Raw genomic sequence first — 12,846 nt, forward strand, 5'->3', positions numbered from 1 at the left:
TCCATCCAACCTTTAAACTAGGAGAACAAAATAATATATATCACTGTAACCATATGTCACAAATATAGTTATTCTTCTGGAAATGTAATGATAAATGGTCAGTTTACTGTTTTTATTATTATTGTACTGTCATGTTATAAATCACAGCCAGACTCAAATGCCACACTTGTGCGTCTGAGAGAGACGGTGATCTTATTTTAATGTCCTAATGACATTTTCTGAGGCTTAATGACAACACAAACTGACTTTTGTCATTTCTGCATTACAGAGGCACGGCGCTCAATGCCAGGTGATTGTGTTACAGTCAGTGAAGGAAAGGCTGGACATTACCTATTATTCGTCAACTGTCTGACCGCCTCATATCCAAGCCCTTTGGCGCCACCCGTCACTAATGCAACTTTGCCATTTTGTTTGAGGAAACCTGTGAAATAAAGAGCAAGATAAATATTGTGGTCCTGCACTGGTATTAGGTTGAACATGCATTTAACCCTGCTAAACAACAAAGAGTTGGGATCCATTTTTCTCCAAAAACACTGAAATGTAATTATTTTCACAATGCTCATTTCCGTTGAATATAAACTAAATTGCCAAAAGTGTTGTGACGCCTGCGTTTTACATGATCATGAGCTTTAATGCCATCCCATTGTTAATCCTGTGGGTTTAATATGAGTCGGCCCGTACCCTCTCTAACAGCTCCAGCTCTTCTGGGAAGGCTTTCCTCAAGGTTTAGGAGTGTGTTTATGGGGATTTTTGCCCATTCTTCTAGAAGCTCATTTGTGAGGTCAGGCACTGATGTTGGACGAGAAGGCCTGGCTCTCAGTCTCCGCTCTAATTCATCCCAAAGCTGTTCTATCGGGTTGAGCTCAGGACTCTGTGCAGGCCAGTCAAGTTCCTCCACACCAAACTCCTCATCCATGTCTTTATGGGCCGACGCTTTGAGCACTGGAGCGCAGTCATGCTGGGACAGGAAGGGGCCGTCCACAAACTATTCCCACAAATTTGGGAGCATGAAATTGTCTGAAATGTCTTGGTATGCTGAAGCATTAAGAGTTCCTTTCACTGGAACCTAAGGGGCCAAGCCCAACCCCTGAAAAACAACCCCACCCCACAATCCCCCCTCCACCAAACTTTACACTTGGCACAATGCAGTCAGGCAAGTCCCGTTCTCCTGGCGAGCGCCAAACCCAGACTCGTCCATGTGATTGTCAGACTGAAGCATGATTGGTCGCTCAGAGAACACGTCTCACTGCTCTAGAGTCCAGTGGCGGCTGCTTTACTCCACTGCATCCCACGCTTTGCATTGCTCCTGGTGATGTAAGGCTTGGATGAGCTGCTCGGCCATGGAAACCCATTCCATGAAGCTCTCTCCGCTGTTCTTGAGCTCATCTGAAGGCCACAGAAGTCTGGAGGTCTGGAGCTGTTGACTCTCCAGAAAGTTGGAGGCTTCTGCGCACTGTGACCCTCAGCATGCGCTGACCCCGCTCTGGGATTTAACACTTCGTGGCTGAGTTTCTGTTGTTCCCAATGGCTTCCACTTTGTTATAATCCCACTAACAGTGGAGCGTGGAATATTTAGTAGTGAGGAAATGTCAGGAATGGACTTATTGCACAGGTGTCAGCCTATCACGGCCCCACGCTTGAGTTCACTGAGCTCCTGAGAGCGACCCATTCTTTCACTAATGTGTGTAGAAGCGTCTGCAGGCCGAGAGCTGGAGTTATACACCTGTGGACATGAAGAGATCGAACACCTGAACTGGCGTCCCAATACTTTTGGCAATATAGAGTATGTTTACTCCTGTAAAACACTGTAGTAAAACGCTCTTGACAGTTTCCTGTGCAGCTCCTGAATCTACAGAGCCAGCTGTTCCACAACAAAAAGCCTGCCATCTCATAACATTCAGGAGGACTGTGTTTATCCTCAGTGCCAGAACGCACAAGAAGTGTGCTGACAAGTTAAGAGGGAGAGAGAGATAGAGAGAGAGATAGAGAGAGCTCAAACATTTCCATGCCGTGATGTTCATTACCAGCCCGTGTTAAAGCAATGAGCCACGAGAGGCTGAGCGTGTGACACTTTACGCTTCTAGTGTCTCTGCTCAACTATCTGTTTTAGGATGACTTTGCCATGAGCCGAATGATTTGCCATACATTTGCTCCAAATATTACTCTCGTGATTGCACGATTTCAGTGCATGTGCTGAGAGAAAACTGAAATGCAGTTAAATAAATCTGAGATGACCTGAATCTGAATCAGAGAAAGAACAAAACACTAAACTTGATTAAGGTTTTTATCTGACAAAATTATTTGGCAAAAAAAGGTATAGCTTCAGGTTTTATTTTACTATGCAAAAAAAAAAAAAAAAAAAAAATGCATAGAAAAGCAAAAGGCTCACAGGAAAAAACAAACCGCAGTTATCAATATTTCATTGATTATCTCTTGTTAAGCATGTGTTCATAATTTCTGTTTATGACAGTCTGGCCAGAAATTATACTGCACAATTTGTCATGTTTCATTTCATCACTAATAAAACAATCGACTCCAAGCGACTTAATAATATTTGAATAAAGGTGTGTATGTCAATTTGACCAGATCAGACATCATTCATGTGGGTCTCAATATCACCACATAATGAAATGATAACGCTAATTATTCAACAGATTAAAAATCAATAACAAATTATACAAATACTATATGTTCAACCTAACCTGGACACAACAGCTTGATTGTTTATCACTGCAAAATGTAAGTATAATAACACCAAGCTCTATATGTGTCAGTTTTATGTTGTTTTTAGAGGACTTTTAGTTTGTATTACTGTAACATGAGGTCCACTGAAGGCAAGCTTTACGAACCCAAGTGCAGTTTATTAATAAATCCAACGTGAGCGACACATGAACAGACAGAAACAAACGATGACTTGAACCATGAACAGACACTGACTCACCGTTACACAGACAACACTCGACAAGGGGACAAGGCTAACATGAGGACTTAAATACACAAGGACTAATGACTAAACAAGACACACCTGTGAACAATGATCAAACAATGAACCAATGACAGAACATCACAACAGAACACATGACAAGATCACATGAGGGCAAGGGAATCACATGACAGACAGGAAGCATGAACACCAACAAAACTCACCCTGCGTCCCAATTCGCATACTATCCATCCTAAATAGTATTCGAAAATAGAATTAGTATGTCCCAAATCGTAGTATGTTGAAAAGAGTATTCCAAAGATTCCCGGATGGTTTACTATTTCCGGTCCGAATTCACAGTATGGATCAATGTGCACTCTAACGGCTGATATTGCCCACAACCCATTGCGAGTTGGACGAGGATTCGATTAGAACTACAAAGGCGGATAAAAAGCGTTAAAAAACTACAAACATGAAGGATGTGCGAGTTCGACGGTTAAGTAGAGAAGTTTAGATAAAGGGGTTTGAGTGACCAACTATCAATATTTAACCTGACAAAAATACATTTATTCAGCGTTGCCCGCATTATATTTCACCTGGAGCAGCATTGTGAACTTTTGTAATGACATGTTTGGCCTTTAACTTTTAAATGCATCATTATATTTAAACTGCAAACTCACGAGGAGTCTCTGCATTAAAGACACACACATGAGGAGATCAACGAGCGGCTACATTTCTCTCCGATACGGTAGGAGATTAAACTGAATGTGGAGGATTTGAACTGTGACGAATCTGACAATGATTGACAGGACAGTTAAACGGTGACGGGATGCACGTAACTAAGCGACAGAGTCCGTTAAAGATGGCGAAGTAGTATGTCCCGAAACTTGCATACTTTTCTGCTACACACTCAAAAGTATATACTTTTTCTTCACAAAAAGAGTACATACTTTTAGGACGTAGTATAAGTAGGCGAATTGGGACGCAGCATCAAACACAACATGAGTGCTTCCCAAGTCTTATTTGTGCATCCTCATTTCCTTTCCTCGCTCCTTAGCTCTGCCCCTTCAGGACGCGAGGACGGAAAAAATAAAATCAAGTGAAATATATCCTCGCTCCCTTTAACGTCACTTCAAAGCGCCGTCAGTTAATGATGACACCGCTGGATTTAGTCGGGATTCTTGAACATTAGAGAGAACTATTTATATTGTAACCTTCAGCCTCCACAAAAGACAACATTTGTCCATATTTTTATTAATATTACCAGTTATTATTAACAATGAATTCCATTTATTAACTGCTTTTATTCATTGTATGGTATTCTATTTGTTTCTTTCATTTTCTTGCGCTGATATAATTCTGCAACTGTCAGATGTTGTTATTTGACAAACATTTGTGTCTTGCATGTGTCACATGTAAACCTAATAATGGTGAATAAACTGTGGCACGATATGAAGGGGGAGGAGAATTAATGCGTGCGTCACGTTTAGTCGATAAAACACTTCCGCAAAGGATCCTCCAGTGTATCCTCCCTCATGACTCCTCAGGAAGCTCCTCACTCCTCCATCCTCGCCTCCTCGCGGTGCAATTAGAGAATTGAGATCTCCAAGATGGCTGAGCTCCATCGGTTTCCAGGTCATAGAATGGAGGACGGAGGAGTGAGGAAACGAGGAGGGATATTGAGAAGCACTCCGTGACAATCACATTGCTTCCTTTTGTCTTCATTTGTTGTCATGGTTACTAATTATGCTGCACACCTGATTCTGGTTGAGTTGTGTATTTACACCACCATTTTCAACTAAATATGGAAACCTTTTCATTTGTTTTGGCTGCTACACAACAACAGCGTTCTGGGGGTCTGAAAATGCAAACTTTTGAAAATGAGTTTTTTATCTTCTCAGTGTGAACAAACAAACAAAAAATGTATTTGTGAAAACGGTGCACATGCGTGTTACGTGTTAAGTCTATAGGATCATAGTGTTTCTTTAAGGGGGGGGGTCTAATGCTATTTCCTGCATTCTGCCTTATTCACACTTATGGGGCCCTATTTTAATGATCTAAAACGCAAGTGTCAAAGCGCGAAGCACAAGTAACTTTGTGGGCGGGTCTCGGCGCTGTTGCTATTTTCCCGGCGGGATAAATGGCTCTTGCCCCCGGCGCAAATCTAAAATGGGTTGGTCTGAAGTAGCTTCATTATTCATAGGTGTGGTTTGGGCTTAACGTGAATAAACCAATCAGAGCGGCATCCAACATTCCCTTTAAAAGCAGGTGCGCAAGTTCCATTATGGGTCGCTATTATTATGGCGTATTTACCAGACGCACACCAGGAGCGGTTCACAGCCTAATCATTTGTAAGCTAGATTTATGCCTATTTTTTTCACATCTTCGTCACACACCACAATGATTTCCGTCATCTCATGTGTTAATATTTTTTTAGTGTAACAATTTATGATTTGCAAAAATAACTGTTGCATCTGTGTAGATTACATGAGCAAAGTGTCTGCGCGTTGTGCACGCTATACATTATGGTCAAGCATGCGCCCTTAAAATAGCATAATGAACAACGCGCCGCTGACTTTAGACCAGGTTTTTTCTGGTCAGTGGCGCAGTTGTTTAACGGAACAGAAAAATAGCACCAGGGATTGTTTGCGCCGGAACACGCCTCCTTTTTTGCGCTGAACCGCCCAGGGAGCGCAAGTTCATTCACTAGTTTAGCGACGTGCTTCTGTGGAGGGAAAAGCGCTCTCTGCGTGGGTGCAAAATAGGAATGACACATGCGGCGGTGTACAAAGTCAATTGCGCTGGGTGCAAGATAGGGCCCAAAGAGTTGATTCTCATGATAAACATGGACAACATTTGAAAAAAACAAGTTGGACATTTGATGGAGCATTTCTGTGCCAAATACACTCCTTCAGGATTCAAACACGTTTCTGACAGATTTTGACTGTTCCTGTGTGACGTCATAAAGGGCAGGATTCACTTCTCCTGGATGAGTGTGCGCACACACACACACACACACACACACAGGGCTTTTCCCACCTAATTTTTTCAGTAATTTAATTACAGTTACTTCTGATATGTAATTGCATTAAATACTGCACTGTAAAAAAAAATGTCTCCAATTGAACATTTTCTAGTGACTGATCACATCTATAATTTTCAGATGGCCAAATTGAATTTCTGTGAATTGATGCAATTTAATTCACATATATTCAGTTTGTCCATCTGAAAAATGTAGATGTGATCAGTCACTAGAAAATGTTCAATTGGAGACCTGATTTTTGTTTTACAGTGTGTAGTACAATTCTATAAAACCAAATGTTACCCACGTCTCCTCTCTGAACAGTCGCTAAATAAAATGTAACCGCGTGTTCTTTGCCGGCCATGAAAACGGAGCATTTCTAATCCAGTTAAAATATGGATTACATCCATTTCCATAAACAGGCAGTTAAAAATGTAACTTTACATAACGGTTGACTCACGTTGTCTATTTATAAACCCTTTTCTTTGGCGCATCCATGTCTGACTTTATTATATCTCCTGTGTCACGCAGCAGCTTTGGCTGGAAGGAGCCCGACTGACAGCAGAAAGTGAGCGTTTGGCGGTTCGGAGAAACATGGACTCGTCCCGAGAGAACCCATCCTGGCCCACTTTATGTGATTGCCACTCGATTACGTTTCCAGGAATTCCTTATCTCTGAATCCGACCAAACACAACCTCCATGCCTTGTCAAGGGCAAGAATTTAATCAGACACCACCGCCGGTCACATGATGGCTGTCTCAGTTAGACTCTTAATATTCAGCAATATTAGCAATGGATTCGGATGAGAAACCAAACCGTCACCAAAAGTGATGTCCAGTTGTGCTCGATTGTCGATTGTTTCATGTGATAATCACACAATGTGCCGACATCATTTTTCAAAGAAATTATGAACACTTTTATTAATAACTGATTATGTTGTAGTCAATGTTTGCGACCTTTTCTTTCTTTTTTAAATAAAACCTGTAGCTGTTCTTTGCCAAATAACATTGTCAGATTATCCCTTAACCAAGTTTAGTGTTTTGTTCTTCCCTCATATTTAACGATTTTTTCTCATATGTTGATGGTTTAATCAAACTTGTAGGGTTATTAAAAATTAATATCGGTAACACTTTCTGTTTATAATGAATTATAGCCCCATTAATACTAATGTATAACTAAGTATTCCTATTCTATAAATATATTTATAAAGACTCACCTTCTGCATTATTATATGTGTTATAGTTGCATTTGTATTATTTTTAAAATTACTTATAATAAGTCATGCAATTTTTCAATGTGCTCATAATCTGTATACACTAATTTTTAAATGATTAAATATGAGACACTTGTTTGCTGTAACAATTAGTTTTAAGTCATGTCATTAATGGATAATGTTTGCATTAGAGGTCGAAAAAGGAAATGTTGATTTATTAAAATCTACATCCTCAGCCATATGCACGGTGTTGCTTTTAGCAGTTTGGAATTATATTTTAAAATATATACTTTTTCCAACTGTTTGTATTAATGATTTCTGTGCTTTTTCTTCCATAATTGTATTACAGGATTTTTCATAAAATATTTTTCGTTACTTAGTTATATTTACAAGCATACAACGCAAAATGAACACCGATCCGGAATGAAATTATGTCAGGTGAAGTGATATCACTGCTGATCTCTTCATCACGGCTCCTGTTAGTGGGTGGGATATATTAGGCAGCAAGTGAACATTTAGTCCTCAGAGTTGATGTGTGTGAAGCAGGAGAAATGGGCAAGCGTAAGGATTTGAGCGAGTTTGGCCAGATTGGGACGGCTAGACGACTGGGTCAGAGCATCTCCAAAACTGCAGCTCTTGTGGGCTGTTCCCGGTCTGCAGTGGTCAGTATCTATCAAAAGTGCTCCAAGGAAGGACCAGTGGAGAACCGGCCACAGGGTCATGGGCGGCCAAGGCTCATTGATGCACGTGGGGAGCGAAGGCTGGCCCGTGGGGTCCGATCAAACAGACGAGCTACTGGAGCTCAAACTGCTCCAGACGTTAATGCTGGTTCTGATAGAAAGCTGTCCGAATACACAGAGCAGCTCAGTTTGAGGCGTATGGACCAGTCAGGGTGACCTTTGACCCCTGACCCCGCCGAAAGCACCAACAGTGGCACGTGAGCATCAGAACTGGACCACGGAGCAATGGAAGAAGGTGGCCTGGTCTGAGGAATCACGTGTTCTTCTACATCACGTGGATGGCCGTGTGTGTGTGTGTGTGTGGCTTACCTGGGGAACACATGGCCCCAGGATGCACTATGGGAAGAAGGCGAGCCGGCGGAGGCAGTGTGATGCTTTGGCCAATGTTCTGCTGGGAAACCTTGGGTCCTCCATCCATGTGGATGTTACTTTGACAAGCTCCACCTACCTAAGCATTGCTGAGACCATGTTCAGCCTTTGATGGAAACGGTATTCTGGTGGCTGTGGCTCTTCCAGCAGGATAATGCTCCTGACACAAAGCACAAATGCTTCAGGAATGGTTTGAGGAGCACAACGACCAGTTTGAGGCGTCGACTCGGCCTCCAGATTCCCCAGATCTCAATCCAATCGAGCATCTGTGGGATGAGCTGAACAAACAAGTCTGATCCATGGAGGCCCTGCCTCGAAACTTACAGGACTTAAAGGATCTGCTGCTAACATATTGGTGCCAGATACCACAGCACACCTTCAGGGGTCTAGAGGAGTCCATCAGAGACGGGTCAGGGCTGTTTTGGCACCAGAAAGGGGACCACATTGGTCATAATGTTATGTCTGATCTGTGTACATGTTTTCACTTTACTTAAAGCCATCTCTGATGCATTTATAGAGGGAAGAATTAATAAGAACACAACACAGCTATTAATAACAATATATATTTATTTATTTGACAGAAATAAATCCGAAATACTAAAAAGACATTGTAACTATAATATAATAATATAGCAATGCAGGCTGCATCTTTATAAATACATTAATGGAACCATATAATAATAATAATAATAATAATAATAATAATAATAATAGATTTTATTAATAACGCTGAAGAATCTCAAAGTACTAAAAATGACTAATTAATACTTATAAATCAGTGTATAATGGATTATGAGCATCCGCATTGAGGAAGCAAATTTGAACTGTAATTTCATATTTAACCGCAATAGCCAAAATAATTATACAGTATATATATTCTTATTATATATTCTATATTTATACCGTATATATATTCTATATTTTATTAGTTTATAAATGTTAATTTCACCGGGAATTGGATGCCTTATTTTGGGCCTTGCTTGAGCTTCAGGAAAGCACACAAAAATATAATCTGTATTCATATTTAAGGTTTACTGCTAGTGATTTTTGTTTGTTGTGTAATTTGACAGTGATTTTGCATGAATTATATTGAATCCAATTAGGGTCAGTTTGACCAGCAACATAAAAATATCATTCCCAGAACAGGAACACCACACCAGATCATCCGATTGCCCAGCAAATGAGAATTCAGGGATGCACAGCTAGGTTTCCATCATAAGACTGCTTTGAAACACGAACAAATAAAGATCTGTGTGGAGCTTTCCGTCTTATACGAAGCATTGCACTCTAGTCCGTCTCCTTCAAAAGACTGAATAAAGCAAGTCAGATCCCAGAATTCCCAGCATGTCCATCAAAACCTGTTGAGTGGCAGACAGACACAGACAGTCATTTGATATGAATAGTCTGGGGATGTCTGTCTGTTCCCATTGCAGCACACTCTGGGAATGACAGTGAAATTATCCATTACAACCAGGATCTATTAATGCATTATGCTCTGTTGTCGCATGCACAAGACTCGATTTGACACATGCATGAATAAATGTGCCCAACTTTGCCAGATTAATCTCTATTCGTCAAGGCGACTGCTGTAAATGCGTAAGTGACTGTGATAATTAGGTGTATGAAATGCCAGTGTTGGTGAACCCTGCTGAGATGAGTTCAACAGTGCGCTCCACAAATTCACTGCAGTGGGGGCAATTTGCATCTGCCCTTGGGTTCTCCTTCACAACACATAATGGCCATTTTACCAATAATGTGAGCATGTGGAGCATAAAAATATGCATGGTTGACTTAGAGTTTAGAGCGCCTCAACTAATGCTCATTAACCGAGAGATTAAGGCACGCGTTTGGGGATTAAATGAAGACAGTGAACGGTAATATCGGACACCGTAAAGAACCATTACACCCTCCAAATCCCAGAGCTGCATGCTTTCCCCAAGTTCAAAGACCACAGACTGCAACAAACTGCTGCAAAGCTGCGGTCGGGCGTTTAATAGGCGCTGAAAACCGAAGCATTCGCCAAATATTAAAGAAGAAGAAGTTTTATTTATATAGCGCCTTTCCGTAGCTCAAATGTTACAATTACGGTACATTCAGACACTTACATATACATCTATATCACATAATACATATAATTGCATTATCCAAAATGCTTGTTAAATAGATATGTTTTTAACTGGGACTTAATGCACCCACAGATGAGAGGTTTCGTAGTGTAAGAGGACATAACCTTTAACATCAAGTTAAAACATAACCATTTGGCAGAAGGGCTATGCATTACAGTAGATGCAGAATGGGATAAGATTTGTGAAGATGCTGCATGCATGCGTTGGACTTTTGTTTTAAAACTATAGTTACCAGTTTTCGCAATGAAATCTGCGTTTAAATGCATGGGGGAAAAAAACATTCACCTTTGTGCTCGTGCATGCTCCGCGTTTTATTATTTTGATAAGCGATTCATCACAGAACATCCCTTTTAATTTATTTTTAATAGGCATAAACTGCCCTTCCCAGGACGTGCATGCATCCAAAATGTGTGCAATTGATTACCAATGCATGTTCCGTGAATTAACGTTTCGTTCGTTAATGAAGAGGATGATGGAGTCACTGCAGACTGAGTGACATCTCGATCACTTCAAGCGTTCAGTGGTGAGATATAAAGAACGAACGATGCATAACTCTAATGATTTCTGTTATTTCGCGATGCGAGGAAGATAGCGTGTGATTGAGGAAGGGCATGCCGACGGACTTACCGGGGTCACCCTGACTTCTCCGCAGCTTCAAATGCCGTGATCACAGTCCACGTCTCTGCATATATACCACAGTATCACATACAGGATGAGCAAAATGGCAAAAATAAACAGCGCTACGAGGATAGCCTTAGTCACTGGTGATATGAGAGACTGCATTTCAGCTCAACAGTCCGACCGAGGCGCGCGCATGGATGCTCTACCATCCGAGCAGACCTTCGGGTTTTGGCGGAATCCCCTGCAGATGGTTTACAAACGCACGAGCTGAAGACATCACGCACGAGCTGAAGACATCATGCACGAGCGACGATCATCTGGAGAGGCTGAGCTGATCATATTCTGGTTGGAGAGATCTAGTGTGGAACAGGTTGATTCGCCTCAACTTCAGCAGATGGACTTGACCAATAAAAGCTCCGCGTGAACGGGAGAACACAGAGATTGACTTAATAGGCTGAACGCTCGCCGTAGTTTCACTTATAACTATTTAATTTAAGAATCCATTGTGGGCAACTACACTTTCAAGTGTTAAAATATACATATATTTTTTATCTACACTCTAAAAAACGCTGGGTTGTTTTAACCCAGCAATTGGGTTTTTTTTAACCCGACGGTTGAGTTGTTTTAACCCCGCAATTGGGTTGTTTTAACCCAGGGTTAAATATTTCCTTAAGACAACCCAATCGCTGGGTTAAAACAACCCAACTGCTGGGTTAGTCCATATTTGACCCAACATTGGGTTGTTTTTTACTCCGATTTTTTTAGAGTGTATATCTATTTATTGTGGGTAGTTAGTTAGCTGGTTTTCTATGTTGATTTAATGTATTGTATTTTTGCTGACTCAAAGAGCTTTGCTACAAAAATTCCTATTGCTGTACTAGCACAAATGGCAAATAAACTTTTCAATTCATGAGATTGACTAAACAGGCTAATGCTTGGTTAAAAACAACCCACGTTGGGTTGAAAATGGACATGCCAATGGGTCCATTCACTGGGTTCAAACAACCCAATTTCCGTGTTTGTCCATGATTAACCCAACTTGGGTTGTTTTCAACCCAGTATTTTTTAGAGTGCACTTTTGTTTCACTTAAAACAATTGTATTTAAGAATCCATTGTGGGCAACTACACACTGTAAACAATGTTTAGAAAAAAAGTTACCTGGTTGCCTACACATTTTGAGTTCATTGAAATTAAAATTTTGAGTTAATACAATCAACATTTTTTGAGATTCGACAACCTTTATTAAAATATTATTCAAAGATGTTGTAAGCATATTGATTAATTGTGTGTGTTTTATTTCTGATGACGCAGTGAAACACGGCAAATTGTGCTATTTTCATGATTTATCACATTTTTTATGTGGTTCAGAAACAATAATATTTTGAGTTTCTATTTATTAAACAAATTTGCTTCATTGTATCAACTCAAATTTTTAATTTCAATAAACTCAAAATTTTAAGGCAACCAGGTTACTTACTTTTTTAAGTTAGACCAGCAGAAACCAACACATTTTTTTACAGTGCACAAATGAATATATATATATATATATATATTATTATTATTATTATTATTATTATTATTTAATTTATTTTTATAATTGGCCAAATGTAAACTTTAATCTCTAATCTTAGACTTTACTTAAAAAAGCACTGCCTTTATGAGATCTTCATCACTCACAAGTGCAACTATAAAAATCCCAACGAGGACGCCGGTCTGTCAACGTTCCTTTCCACAGAGATTGACTATAAGGCTAAAATGCTCACCTTCTTTGTTTCACATAAATTGTATTATTAGTAGTATTATTTGAGAATCCATTGTGAAACTACACAAA

The 12,846-nt window shown here is 40.2% G+C and overlaps 1 long non-coding RNA gene across 1 annotated transcript in view; it reads right to left on the reverse strand.

The window, feature by feature from the left end:
- The window catches only part of LOC137076204 (uncharacterized), a 63,442-nt gene extending 51,973 nt beyond the window's left edge, over window positions 1–11,469 (reverse strand). The window contains exons 1-2 of the long non-coding RNA XR_010905248.1: window positions 11,021–11,469; window positions 331–421 (exon numbers count right to left, since the gene is read on the reverse strand). This is a non-coding gene — a long non-coding RNA (uncharacterized lncRNA). The remainder of the gene's footprint in view (window positions 1–330; window positions 422–11,020) is intronic.
- Window positions 11,470–12,846: the final 1,377 nt, after the last annotated feature.

The sequence above is a fragment of the Pseudorasbora parva genome, chromosome 5, assembly GCF_024679245.1.
Source record: "Pseudorasbora parva isolate DD20220531a chromosome 5, ASM2467924v1, whole genome shotgun sequence".
In the NCBI taxonomy this organism is placed as follows: domain Eukaryota; kingdom Metazoa; phylum Chordata; class Actinopteri; order Cypriniformes; family Gobionidae; genus Pseudorasbora; species Pseudorasbora parva.